This window comes from Haliotis asinina, chromosome 2 (assembly GCF_037392515.1).
Source record: "Haliotis asinina isolate JCU_RB_2024 chromosome 2, JCU_Hal_asi_v2, whole genome shotgun sequence".
NCBI lineage: Eukaryota > Metazoa > Mollusca > Gastropoda > Lepetellida > Haliotidae > Haliotis > Haliotis asinina.
This window is the reverse complement of record NC_090281.1, coordinates 4,009,369-4,021,996: the sequence shown is the minus strand read 5'-3', so window position 1 is coordinate 4,021,996 and position 12,628 is coordinate 4,009,369.

Sequence of the window (12,628 nt, the reverse complement as noted above, 5' to 3'; positions counted from 1 at the left end):
GGTTACCATGACACAACAGTCAAATGACGTCACAGAAATTCAGCTTCGCGTCTAACACAGCTATCAAAACTTTGATCTCACTGGAAGACCGTAGTTTGACAGTTTCATCCAGGCGTCTTGATATATACTGAACAGATACTTTTAGGGACTAGGAATGTTTTAGGGGATAAGTTCATAATGAGGAATGAGGACACGATGTGATGACAATACCACATATGAAAATACCATGATCCCTAACTTCTTTTGTTCAGTATATTATTCGCTACCCACTCCAGTGATATTCTGTATGTATGTAACTATTTCAAATGTAGCTTACGACAACAAGTAGGTTTTCAGTTACTGCTATAAAGGTTCTTCAGCATGTATGTCTGGTATATTGATATTCACTATTCACTACGCCGGTGCTCTTGTGGTTACTGCCTGTTATTCACCGGCACCGATATTTCTTTATGAACGTGGCGAGGACCGTTGCAACTTAATATAAACCTTGTGTTCATAAAATTGATCTTCCGCACAGTTGGTTAAGTGTGGACAGAAGGTGATTAATTTCTTCTTGACTGGACGTCACGTGTCACATGTAGGAATAACAGATTTATAGTTTGGTGCTGTATATTGCCTCTTCACCTATATAAAGCTGTGGCTGGCTGCGGTGATGTTGATAGTGCTCGTGGATAGTTGTAGCTCACTGTATTGTGTCTCGGCCGTTGCTGCATGCACAGTGAGCACGGATGACTGTATTAGTTAGTCAACTCACCTAAGAGTAGTGATAAAGCTGCTGATTTCACACATGGCACATTTGAGTGGTTGACTGACAGAGCGCTTCAGCATTTACTCACGTGTTTACGTTGAAATAATGACATGCGACGAACGTGCGCAAAAACTCGACTGCGATGAGTCACGTGTTACTTACGTTATCCAGTCGTTTAGTACCGTTATAAAGGAGAACCACAAGATCTAGTAGACGCTGGTAAGCTGGGTTCACGGGTGTTGTGTTTTATATGAATGACGTCATAATTAGATTGAATCTAAGATTTGAACTGCAATCAAAGAATGTGAAGGTGTGCAGACTGCACGCCTGTGCACCATGGAGGACGAGCCAACACTTTAACCACTGGTCTAACCCCCGCCCCTGTATTATGTAAAGAGAGTAAGCTGCTTGGAACGTGTATGCAAAGCCTTTATCAGTCAGACAACCAGACAGGCAGACTGACAGGTGATTTATTAGCGTTTCACCTTGTACATACAAAAAACATACAATAGAAAATGATGAAAATGCGATTAAATATGAACAAGCCATTCCATAGAAATTACGAGAGACGAAAAAGGGAAATTTGTCTGTCAGTAACCAAGGCAGACTGTTTGCACCGTTGTACGGCAATTGCCACAACAATGCTACACCAACAGCCACTTTCAAGAACAAATGGCGCGGGGCGGAGAAGATCAAGATGGAGATTAGATACACGGAATTTAAACATCTCTGACTTACACATCGCTCTTTCACCTACGCACGCAACCAGATAGGTTAAGTGCCTAGAGTATTTAGGAGAAAGGGATTCAGTTAATGCGTTTTCGGTGCTATTATTGTTGCGTTTAAACCACGTCCAGTTGTTACAAAGAAAGTCAAACAAACAGTCTGAGGACATAGAGCCGAGCTGCCGCATCATTCCTCTAAGTAAAACCCGTTCTGTGACTAATCACGAATCCGCTACTACCACTCATTCTAATTCAAGGACTAAATACTACACTGTGGTGAAAGGCAGTACGTCTTGTTACCCTGCTTGGAGTTAGGGATTAAGGTTAGAGTGAGTGAGCATAGTTTTACGCCGCTTTTAGCAATATTCCAGCAATATTACGACGAGGGACACCAGAAGTGGGCTTCACACTTTGTACCTATGTGTGTAATCTAACCCGGGTCTTTAGCTGACGAGTGAAAGCTTTATATAACCTCTAGGCTACCCCACCATCCCTTGTATTCAGGGCAGAAACCGACTACTGGTTGGCACGCAGTCAGTGCAGTGTTTTTGAGTATGGTATCCATGTTTCGGCACAGTATATTAGTAGCAGCGTTGTGAAAGCGGTATTTGCCATGTCTATCACTCTGTGCAATAACAGCGACCACGACGATAACACCCTTCCACCAAACCACCCAGAAATTTACATTAACAAGAAAGTGCCATTTAACCCAAAAGAAACTATTCTTTCCTCATAAAGTTTCCGTACAATAATCTTAACAAAATCTCCTCGCTGAATGTATTCAGTATCCATCGTAAATTAATAATATCACAAGGAATATAAGTGGTTCTATTCCTCCCTACACTTCCATGTGCCATTGCCAAGCAGTTACAAGCTGTCCACGCGACCGTTATCTGGACAATGTGGACATGCCCGAGACTGCAACCCGACTTTATCCCAGGACTGTGCTAATTCACAATCACATACTCTACATACTGTACTTTACTTCCATTTGGTATGAGCAGATTATTGTCATGATTTCCTGACACCGGCGTGTAGGAACCTGCTCAACAGATCAGTTTTGCAAAGTTGCATGTTTCTAAATATTTCACAAGTACGTTTGTGCGGTTTCCCAGTTATCTGAAAGGAGAAACATAGGACACAAGCTTTGTCATATCCTACTTTGAGATTGTCCCCACATTATCAGCACTGGGCACACGTACCTGTTTATCAGATTTCTTGTCATTCTGAATATCAACTACTGTTTTCAAAGTTATATCTGTGATCATGTCTCTAAGGACAACGTAAACTCGGAGAGTTACCATCCCGAGCTAGAGGGCGAGGCAGCAGGGAAATGATGTGGTTCTGAGACTGTGAGACAGACTTCTGGGTATGCTGCGCTGGCTAGCACGGTAGCACCTGCACACCAGACAAAGGGAGTCAGACGGTGAGCCATAGATTTACAACTAGTCTCTGAAATCAAAATGTTTTATAAAAAATATAGTTAATAGTTACAAAATATAACATAAAGGAAAGGTGACCTGAGACCTTCTTTATTTGTGGAAGTCTAGACTTGCCACATTTTCTAGACTTGCGTGGTGTTTCTTGCATATATCAGGGTTTGTGTGACACACTACGTTAGTTATTTTGTGTTCGGACAGAGGTGCGGGGAAATGGAAGTTTTACAATTGTGTCGAAAACATTTACTTCAGTTTGTAAAATGAGAGGTAACATAACATTCAATTCATTTTCTTTTTCAAACTAACCATACTTGCTAGCGACCTGTTATCGCCAACACCTGGCTGTAGGGCTTGAGGAGCCAGCTTGATTTCTCTCTCTTAGCCTATCGCTTTTATGATGTGTCAGTGAGTGAAATACTACAAAAGTACAAGTCATACTGTCTTCTCAAGCGATACAGCATGGTGTTAGCGAGATGACCATATACTGATGTATGTTTTCTGATGTAACAGTTGGACATGAAATATTTCCAGAATACAGAGTTTTATGTAGCCGACACAGCGTGTTCCTGGGAAATTGCCGAAGGAGTTTTTGCCAACATTAGCTATAAGAAAACCAGTTGTCATAACAAACATACCCACAACAAACATGTATTTGACTGATAATGGGCCGAAAACGTCTGCAGCATGCCAAAATTCGTGCCCTATCGTTTCAATCAATTGTTTTTCGCTTTCATGATACAAAAATATCCATCATGCAGCGAGTCGGTTATCTCCTGGGTTTTCTTAATGGTGTCAGAGCCGTTTTCTAAATATGAACTTCCAAAATCGGGACAGTTTCAGCCAAGGCGCACCTTAGATTGCATGCAGCGAGCAAGATGACACCATTACCATTAAAGAATTACTATCAATAGGAAAATAACGAGGAATCTCGCGAGAGTTAGATAGTTTCACTTCAAAGCGTGAAGATCCGCCCTATCACAGAACGGCCGATAGTATTCCCCTCAAATCAGGTTAGTGTAATTCATTTTACTCAAATGCTTAAAATTTGGAAGTTTTTCTTATATTTATGAAGCAATAATTCACGCTTTTATGATATTAAACGACATTGCAGTATTCACCTTTGACATTCAGAAACAGAAGGAAAATATGTTCAAAGATAATGGAAAATAGTTATAGGGTGAATAAACAATGACGGGCATTGAAGGTCGACCCTGACTAATAGCCCAGCCCGAGTTTGATTTCCCAAGAAGGGTACAATGTCTGAAGACTATATATCTACTTCTGGTGTCCTCCATTGCTGGTACATTGCCAAGAGGCGGCGTAACCAATACCCGCTAACCTTTGATTAAGCTTTGTCATAACTACTGTCCCCTCACCAGACGTCCACCAACATGGATAGAACCTCGTTTTTCCAGAGACAGCAATATTCAGTAAAGTTGTCATATGTTTGTACTAACGGGGTGCATGAGAGGCCTTTCGATATACACTTTCGTCAAAAAGGGGTGGCCCTGAAGCTAGGTGATTTCTAGCATTTGATGATGACACTGGTTGATGCAGAGACATTGTGTTCGTTTCTAGCATGGCAAATTTGTAGTCTTTTCACCAAGACTGCAAAATGGACGCCTGGCGTAGCCCAGTTCCTCAAGCATTCAAACGTTCAGGAACTCGTGAACATCCATGTTAGAATTGATCTACAGTAACCCATGCTTGTCGTAAGAGGCGACTAACGGGATCGGGTGGTCAGGCTCGCTGACTTGGTTGACACATGTCATCGGTTCCCTATTGCGTATATTGATGCTCATGCTGTTGATCACTGCGTTGTCTGGTCCAGACTCGATTATTTACAGACCACCGCCATATAGCTGGAATATCGCTAAGAGCGGCGAAAAACTTAACTCACTTCAATGTTCAGGAATGTCTGACACATCATAGACTATATAGCATCGGAGGTCTAGTGAATAATAGATCGTACACCAGGAGAGCATAAAGGCGGTGGTATGATCAAACCTGCCTGCCTCACAGCCCCTACATGTACTCGAGTATTTGCCATTGAAACAGGCCCTTTCTGCAAAGTTTAACTAATTATCTGAAATAAATCTAGATTATCTCGGGCTCTGAATCATCCCTCTCACTGCTACTCCTGTTCAGTTTAAATTCATTTATTCGTTTCCACTTTCAAAGACTATGGATTTTACTGAAAGACAATATTACTTGTTGCTAAACTGGCGGATGCTCGGCTTTCGTCAAATTAGATGTGACTCTCAGTACAAGTTTCGGCTAAAACAGACCAACTTTAGTATTCTCTTGTCAGCCACCACCTTAACTTGGAAGTAGACGCCAGATGAATTTTTTTGCACGTCGCATTTATCAATATTCCAGCAATATCTCGTAGAGGGACATCAGAAGGGGGCTCCATACACTGTACCCATGAATAGAAAACGGGTCTTCGGCGTGACGAGCGAATGATGTAACCACTAGACCAACAAAGATGCTCACTACGAGGGAGTTAAAAGGCTGCCTCGATCGGAACAGCAAATTATGGTATGAGGGTTAAGGGTCTTCAGACGTGCGCATGAAATATTCTAGTTCTTCAAAATACATTTTTTGATACAATTCAGAGCTTATACGATCTCGTCTACGTCAGTTTATACGTGCCACATGTCCGGTTTTATTTGTTTCAAGTGTGCGAATTCACACATTAAAGGCACCTGTCTGAAGTGCCCGAGTAGCGAACGACTCCGTACACTTGAACAGGACGTGGTAACGCTCTTCCACATGTTCCTCTTTAACCATTTTACTAGCCTTGCTCAAAGGTATTACTGAATGCTAAGGCAATGTACAGTAATTCTATCCTTTAAAAAGTAAAGCCTAGATAGGCAGACACTACGTCTTAATTATAGCCGTAAATGTGTTCTTTTTATTCATACTGACATAGAAAGTATCATGAAAAGGATTATTCATAACCTTATTGACACCCGCAAGTCTACCATTTTACGACAGATGTCGGATCCGAGATATGAGATAAAAGTGATACTTGTGGAATCTAGGGATGGTGATACGTGTTATGTGTGTTTACCACAGGGGATAGGATTGTCTTGAATCCCGTCAATTCACCGTCCATGCCACGTGTTCGACTGCAGGCGGGCGCTAGATATAAGTCATGATAGAGCTGAATCAGGAAAAATGAAAATTAATTGAACCCGTCCGAGTGTTACGGGGCTTGATGATATGTTTAGAGTGTTGACCGATATCTGCAGGACAGGTGCGAGTCATGAGATATTGCAAGTAGTGTATTAACACCTGGAAAAACGTGATTCACGGTAGACTTTGGCGTAACAGATAACCAGGCGGTCTTTTTGGGGATTAATTGCCATATCATTAAGATTTCCATGACGACATATTTCTTTCATCAAAGATATGAATATTTCTAAATGTCGACTCCTGAAGGTTGAGCAGTTGTTTTTTCAATGCGAATGCTGAAACAATTAGCTATCTGCAGCATGCTCTCACAAGAATGTATTAATTATGACAGAAAGATCACACTTTGTGAGGGGTACCAGGATGTCCTTCCCCACTCGACTGACACTTTGTCTGTCAGCATATACAACTCTGATAGAAACAAATAAGTACATGCCAATGAGATGGGAGACTTAGCCTGTGGAAATCGGGACTTGCTTTATTTTAGGCTTTAACATTGCAGGGATAGCAAGGCAGGTGGGTAAATAATCTGGTTCAGAGACTGTGAGACGGACAAGTGTACCACGTGCCAGCCCAGCGAGCCGAATAGGTAGTCAGACTTCATCACGTGACCCACCCCGACGTCCCCGGTGTTGGCATTAATATCTGATTTGTCTGACACGCCTCGAGTCGTGATATAGCTGGTATATTACAACATAAAACAGAAGAAAAAAACGCTTAGAAAAACAACAACAAAATAGAGACCCACAGGTGATTTTGCGGCAAAAACTATAAAATGTACTATTCCTTTCCACAACGTCTTCTTTGTGATATTGTAAAAAACAGATCCAATTTTAACTTTTCAGCATCGTTTGAAGCATTATTCGCCAAAATTTCACCAAGAAAACAGGCTATGCCAAATGCACATGCAAGTAAGTTAAAAGCAAGGCCGTATCAATCGCTATAAAGAAGGCGAATGTTGTGTTTAATTTTGTCATTCGTTTTGCCTGGACAAGAGGTAATCATCATGACACGACTGAGTGCCGCCAATCCATTTATCGCCACGGGCCTTCTTGAACACGACATTCCAACGTTCATCGGAGCTCCATCGCCTTTGAGGTCGTTTCCTTCAGACCAATTCCGTCCAGGATCGTCTGAGAAACGGCCGTCCAAGCGTTGCCACCCAGAGTTGCTCACTTGTGTCGTCTTGCCACAACCGAATGGTCTGCACAACGCAACCCTGGTTTGAGAGGGATTTCCCACAAAACTGTCAGAAATCGATTGCGATAAGTGGGGATTCAACCAAGAGGCCAGTTGTCTCCGATGTTTTGAGAGAATTCTATCGGTGAAGTCGCTTGCGGTGGTGTTCAGAAAAGAGGTCTGGTTCGGTGATGAATCACGATTTCTTCTTCACCCGCGAGAACACATGCAGACGGTTTACTGTCGGAGAAATAAACATTTTGCCCCTAACTGCATTCGGTAGGTCGACAGATTCGATAGTGTCATGGAGTTGGGTGAGATATCCAGCACAGTAAGATCTGATTTAGTGGTGGTTCGGGGGAATATACATTTTGACAGCAAATCGGTGCATCAACGACGTCCTTGCACGTCACATGCCGCCGAGTATGGACCGACAGAGAGAGACATTCCAGCATGACTACTTCCAATACAGCACGCGTCACACGGTCCGCTACCTTGCCAATAGACTTATACAAGTCTGCAAGGTAAATATGAATAGTTCAAATGATAATAAATTAGTAAATAAGAGACAGGGACCCTTATCTAGACTTGCCTCTTCGAAGGAAGTATTACTATACATCTGTGGACAGCATTCAGTATGACCCCGGAGTCAGACTTGAAGCAATCTTAACGTCGTTGTCTTGCCTTGGCCATCCAGGGACTCGTTTCCCAACGCTCTCGTAAGCCTAAGGTCTCGTAACGTTTCTCGTAGCATTCCTACTTCCTATGTTACAGTATAGGGGGTACGATTGCTACGAGAAAAGTTACGAGTTCTCAGGCTTAGGAGAGCTGTGTGAAACGGGGCCCTGATCAACAGATCGTAACCCGACAGAACCCCTCTGGGATGAGCTCGATCGACGTTTACTTCAACGAGAAACCCCTAAAACTGACTATCGCATTGCATGAAGAGTTAAGGATTCCGTCAGAGCGACTTTGTCGACTTATCTAGTCTGTATTGAAACTGAGCAGTAATTGCTGCCAAGGGTGAGCAGTATTTGCTGCCATTTTATGAACTCACGTAAACCGAAAAACAACAAAGGCTGTGTTGTGTTGGCGAACCATTGAAATTACATAATTGCTCTTAAACTAACGCAATGAATTCTTCTAAAATGGTCTATGCGTGGAGTAACATACCTCATTAACCATTGGATGACCACACCGTTGCAACCGCACCAGGCCAAATCGCTAAAATAATGCCTTGCGTTTATGATAAACACCTAAGTATGTCAAGCTTATCCATTAGGGATTTCGTAACACACCAGTACTAGAGGACAAGAAACTGATTGTACCTTCAGACCAGTGGGATGGGGGATGGGGAACGGTGTACCAACAACATCCAGAAGACGGATGGAGCGCAAACTGCCAGTGCCTATATCCCGTGTTCCCCTTGTTCATGTATTCCACGATTCGCGTCCCAGCATCAATACTCAGTAGACGGTTGAGCCGGCTCCGCTGGCTGGGTAAACATGCTGTGTGTTACTTCTAGAAAAGAGCTGATTATCACTGGTGGGCCCTCAAATGGGCTATGGATTGAATAAAAACAAATCTTCCGCGGAAAGAAAACACCGGCATGTTGACATAATATCAAAGCAAAATGGAAATGTTTGGCTGGAATTTAGTCATTTGACGTTCTGACCCGCCTTTGCTTTATTACAACAAAACTATGTAGCTGGTGTTTTGTCAACAGCCATTAGCCGCTTCGCAAGAACTTCTGCAGTCACGTGTCATAAGGGCAGATAACTCTGAACGGCAAACTTGATTGTACCTCATTGAGAGTGTCTTCTTCTCTACTTGTCCTCTGCAAATCGACAGGTCACCAAAGAGGGCTACCCTATTAAGACCTCTTGTTTAAGGGCCATATTATTTGTTTCACGGATTTTCGTTTGCCGCTACATCATTGCTCTGTTTATCAGAAATGCGTTTGTGTTGCTCGAGATTTGTTTTACAAAACATGTTTTTAAAGTGAAGTTTCTGTGATATTTGGGATTTGTGAAAAAAAGTATACATAATTCTGTGTTGGAAGGGTAAATATGATTTCTTCAGCTTCCCAGCTATATGGCGTCGATTTGCAAATAATCGAGTCTGGACAATACAATTCAGTGATCAACAGCATGGATATCGATCTACCCAGTTGAGCGAATATGACAGGCTTCTTACGACAAACATGGGTGGCTGAAGATCACTTCAGTCAACGCTCATTACGGGTGGATTTCTACAGTACAATGTAAAGATACAAACGATGTACTGAGAACACAGAAAGGACTGCTGATTTCATCGCAGTGGTAAACGTCTGAAGCCCGCATCTCTCCGGGATTCCTCTCTCACTGTAACTCGCATACAGCTGTCAACATCACTCACCCTCTGTACCACACTGGTCACGAGTCCCAAATGCGTCCACATTGCATGCCGCTTTCACACTAATAGAGAAATACTGATATCGTAGATTGTTTTGAAGATATTTTGAATTGAAAAAAAGAGAAAGTTAAAGTGAACTGAAGATATATTGAAACGTATTAAATGTCTTAAATGGAGACCATTTCGATAAATGCAGGGAATTAATGACATCGCCAAATGAATGAAATATATAATGAAGTGATCACATTGTGGAAGTATATGGTGAAACGAAGCAATGGATGCTGGCACTGAACCCGGAAATAGGTCGCTTAAGCTGGAGCCCCAGTGTTAATGTCGTGTCGTCCTGATTCAGATTATGTTTACATTATTCTCTACGACTGACTGTTATCAGGGTTAATATCCTCCTTGTTGGGACCAGCCGTTCCTAGATTTCAATAAATATACGTTGCTTGGGTCTGAAACTAAACTTCGACAGACGAAACATAATTGAAATGGCCGATAAGTAAATGTATATTTATAAAATTGACATTTGGGGGCTAGTGTTTATTACAGTGTATGCACTTCGTGTAAAAATCATTGTAGGAACTAGGTCTAGTCATTGCAGTAAAATAGACGCTTCTCTTTCGCTGTCTTACGTCTAACTCAGCAATATCAGAGCTTTTGGCGTCGATCTTCAAATCTGAAGTCTGGCCCGACAATCCAATGATCAACATCATGAACATCCATCTACGCAATTGGGGATATGACGATATGTGTTAACCAAGTCAGCAAACCTGACCACCCGACCCTGTTAGTCGCATGGATTGCTGAAGACTGCCGGCTGATCCTTCTTTATCACGATGAGCACACACAACGTATACCTATTTCTGGACGCTGGGAAGTATACTGTTGAGAGTCACAAAACTGCTATTGTTTTCAGAAATAGCCAAAAGATTAAACAGTGATAGTTAAAAGAACAAACATCTGAAATAAGATTTTTTTGTCGATGTCTGCATATAATGGAATGCTCTGGGCTCCATTCCATGGCTAGATATTTGGAGAAATTAAATGAATATTTAAGTTAATGTTTGACGGCTGTATATCACAATGCGTACACAATATGGATAAGGCAGCCTACCATACTGACCCTGAAGCAAACATATACAAGAAAGCCCATCCAAGTCTAGAAAATGTGGCAAGCCTAGATTTCCACAGCTTCTGAAAGTGGAGAAAGTCCCTTTTCATTATATTTTATTATTTTTGCTATGAATTTTCTGTAAAATATATTCCTTTCAGAGATTGAGATTAGTTGTTATTCTATGGATACAGCGACATATCTGTTTGTGGAAGGAATATTAGGTAGCTACGGGGTAGCGCATGGCTTGTTTACCTCGGTGTCAGAAACACCTGGAGTCATCAATTATTTCCAGTGATCCGTTCTCATGAGTGTCATCAGTATTTTGCCTCCTGACTTCTCTGTGGTTTTCCAAGTAAAATTGTTACAATGTATATTCTATATATGTGGAATGTTCCTTTCAATATCTTTGTACCTACTGTGTTACTATATATAATTCATACAACAGTGCTAGTGTTCCTTCATGGAATGCTATGCAATATATATGTTATCTCATTGTATCTTGACCAATGGTTCTGCTTGACCAGATAACTGAGATTTGTATTCTCTGACATGATAGCTTATACCATCATGTTGATTTTGTCGGTCATGTTGATGGTGTTGATTGTTTGGTAAACCTCAGAGAGCATGGTGGCGCATGGATGCCGTTGCAGTGGCGAGTTTGGCAACGGTCTTCGCCCCCCCCCCCCAAAAAAAAAAAAAAAAAAATGATTGTGAGCGCATTCGATCTACGACACACGTCTACGAGTCCATCACACACTGTACAAACACGAGTGAGTGAGTGAGTTTAGTTTTATGTCGTACTCAGCAATATTCCGGGTATATGGCGGTGGTCTGTAAACAATCGAGTCTGGACCTGACAATCTAGTGATCAGCAGCATAAGCATCGATCTGTGCATCTGTGAACCGATGACATGTTCAGCCAGCCCAGAACACCCGATCCCATTAGTCGCCTCTTACGGCAAGCATTGACGCTTTTTGAGAGAGCATGTGTTTCTGAAGACCTATTCTACTCCCGATCGTCACGGGTCCAAATACAAGTGAACAGGACCCAGACATACATAAATACAATATCTCAACAGTATTCATTGAGATTCCCGAATCCGTTTCTAACTTCATATTGATGATTATCTGAGAACAAACGTATTAGTCAATAAAAGCTGATTGTCGTCACTGTTTACAATGCCTTGAACACGTTCATGTTTCTAGTTACTATATCTGACTTGGAATTAATACAGGATGTTTCTGGAGAAGGTACGACTGACCCAACGTGTTACCAAAAGTTCCTGAACAGAAACTTCCGGAACCTTCAGGAATGTATAAAAAGTCTCGTCTCCGTCATTGTCCATTACAAGCAGGAGAGCAGGTGTGGGAAGGATATGGTTCACCTCTTTCATATTGTATTGTCATTGTATTTGTACTGGTAGTGAGACTTGTACGTCCCCTCTATTTTGCACTGTCATCTTATTTCCTTTGTAGTGTTCCTTCGTTATTTCCAAACTTTGTAACTATAGTACAATTATTAATCACAATTATTAATACTGATGCGAACAAAATTACAGCAGTGTGAAAAATGACTTTCAATGCGTTTTTGAAATAGATATTTATATTCTTCCTCATAAATAAGCAGTGTTGACAATAAAAACATATTAAGCATCTATAACATGAATCATACCTGAAACAACGCGGCCATCGAAGGCTAGTCCATCAAACATACTAATAAAATGTTTAACCTTTGAATCTGATAAATACAGACAAGACAGGTGAAGCTCCTGCATCTTGTGCAAGCTTGAGTCAAATGAAAGAAACAACCTTAAGTGATCACTTGCTC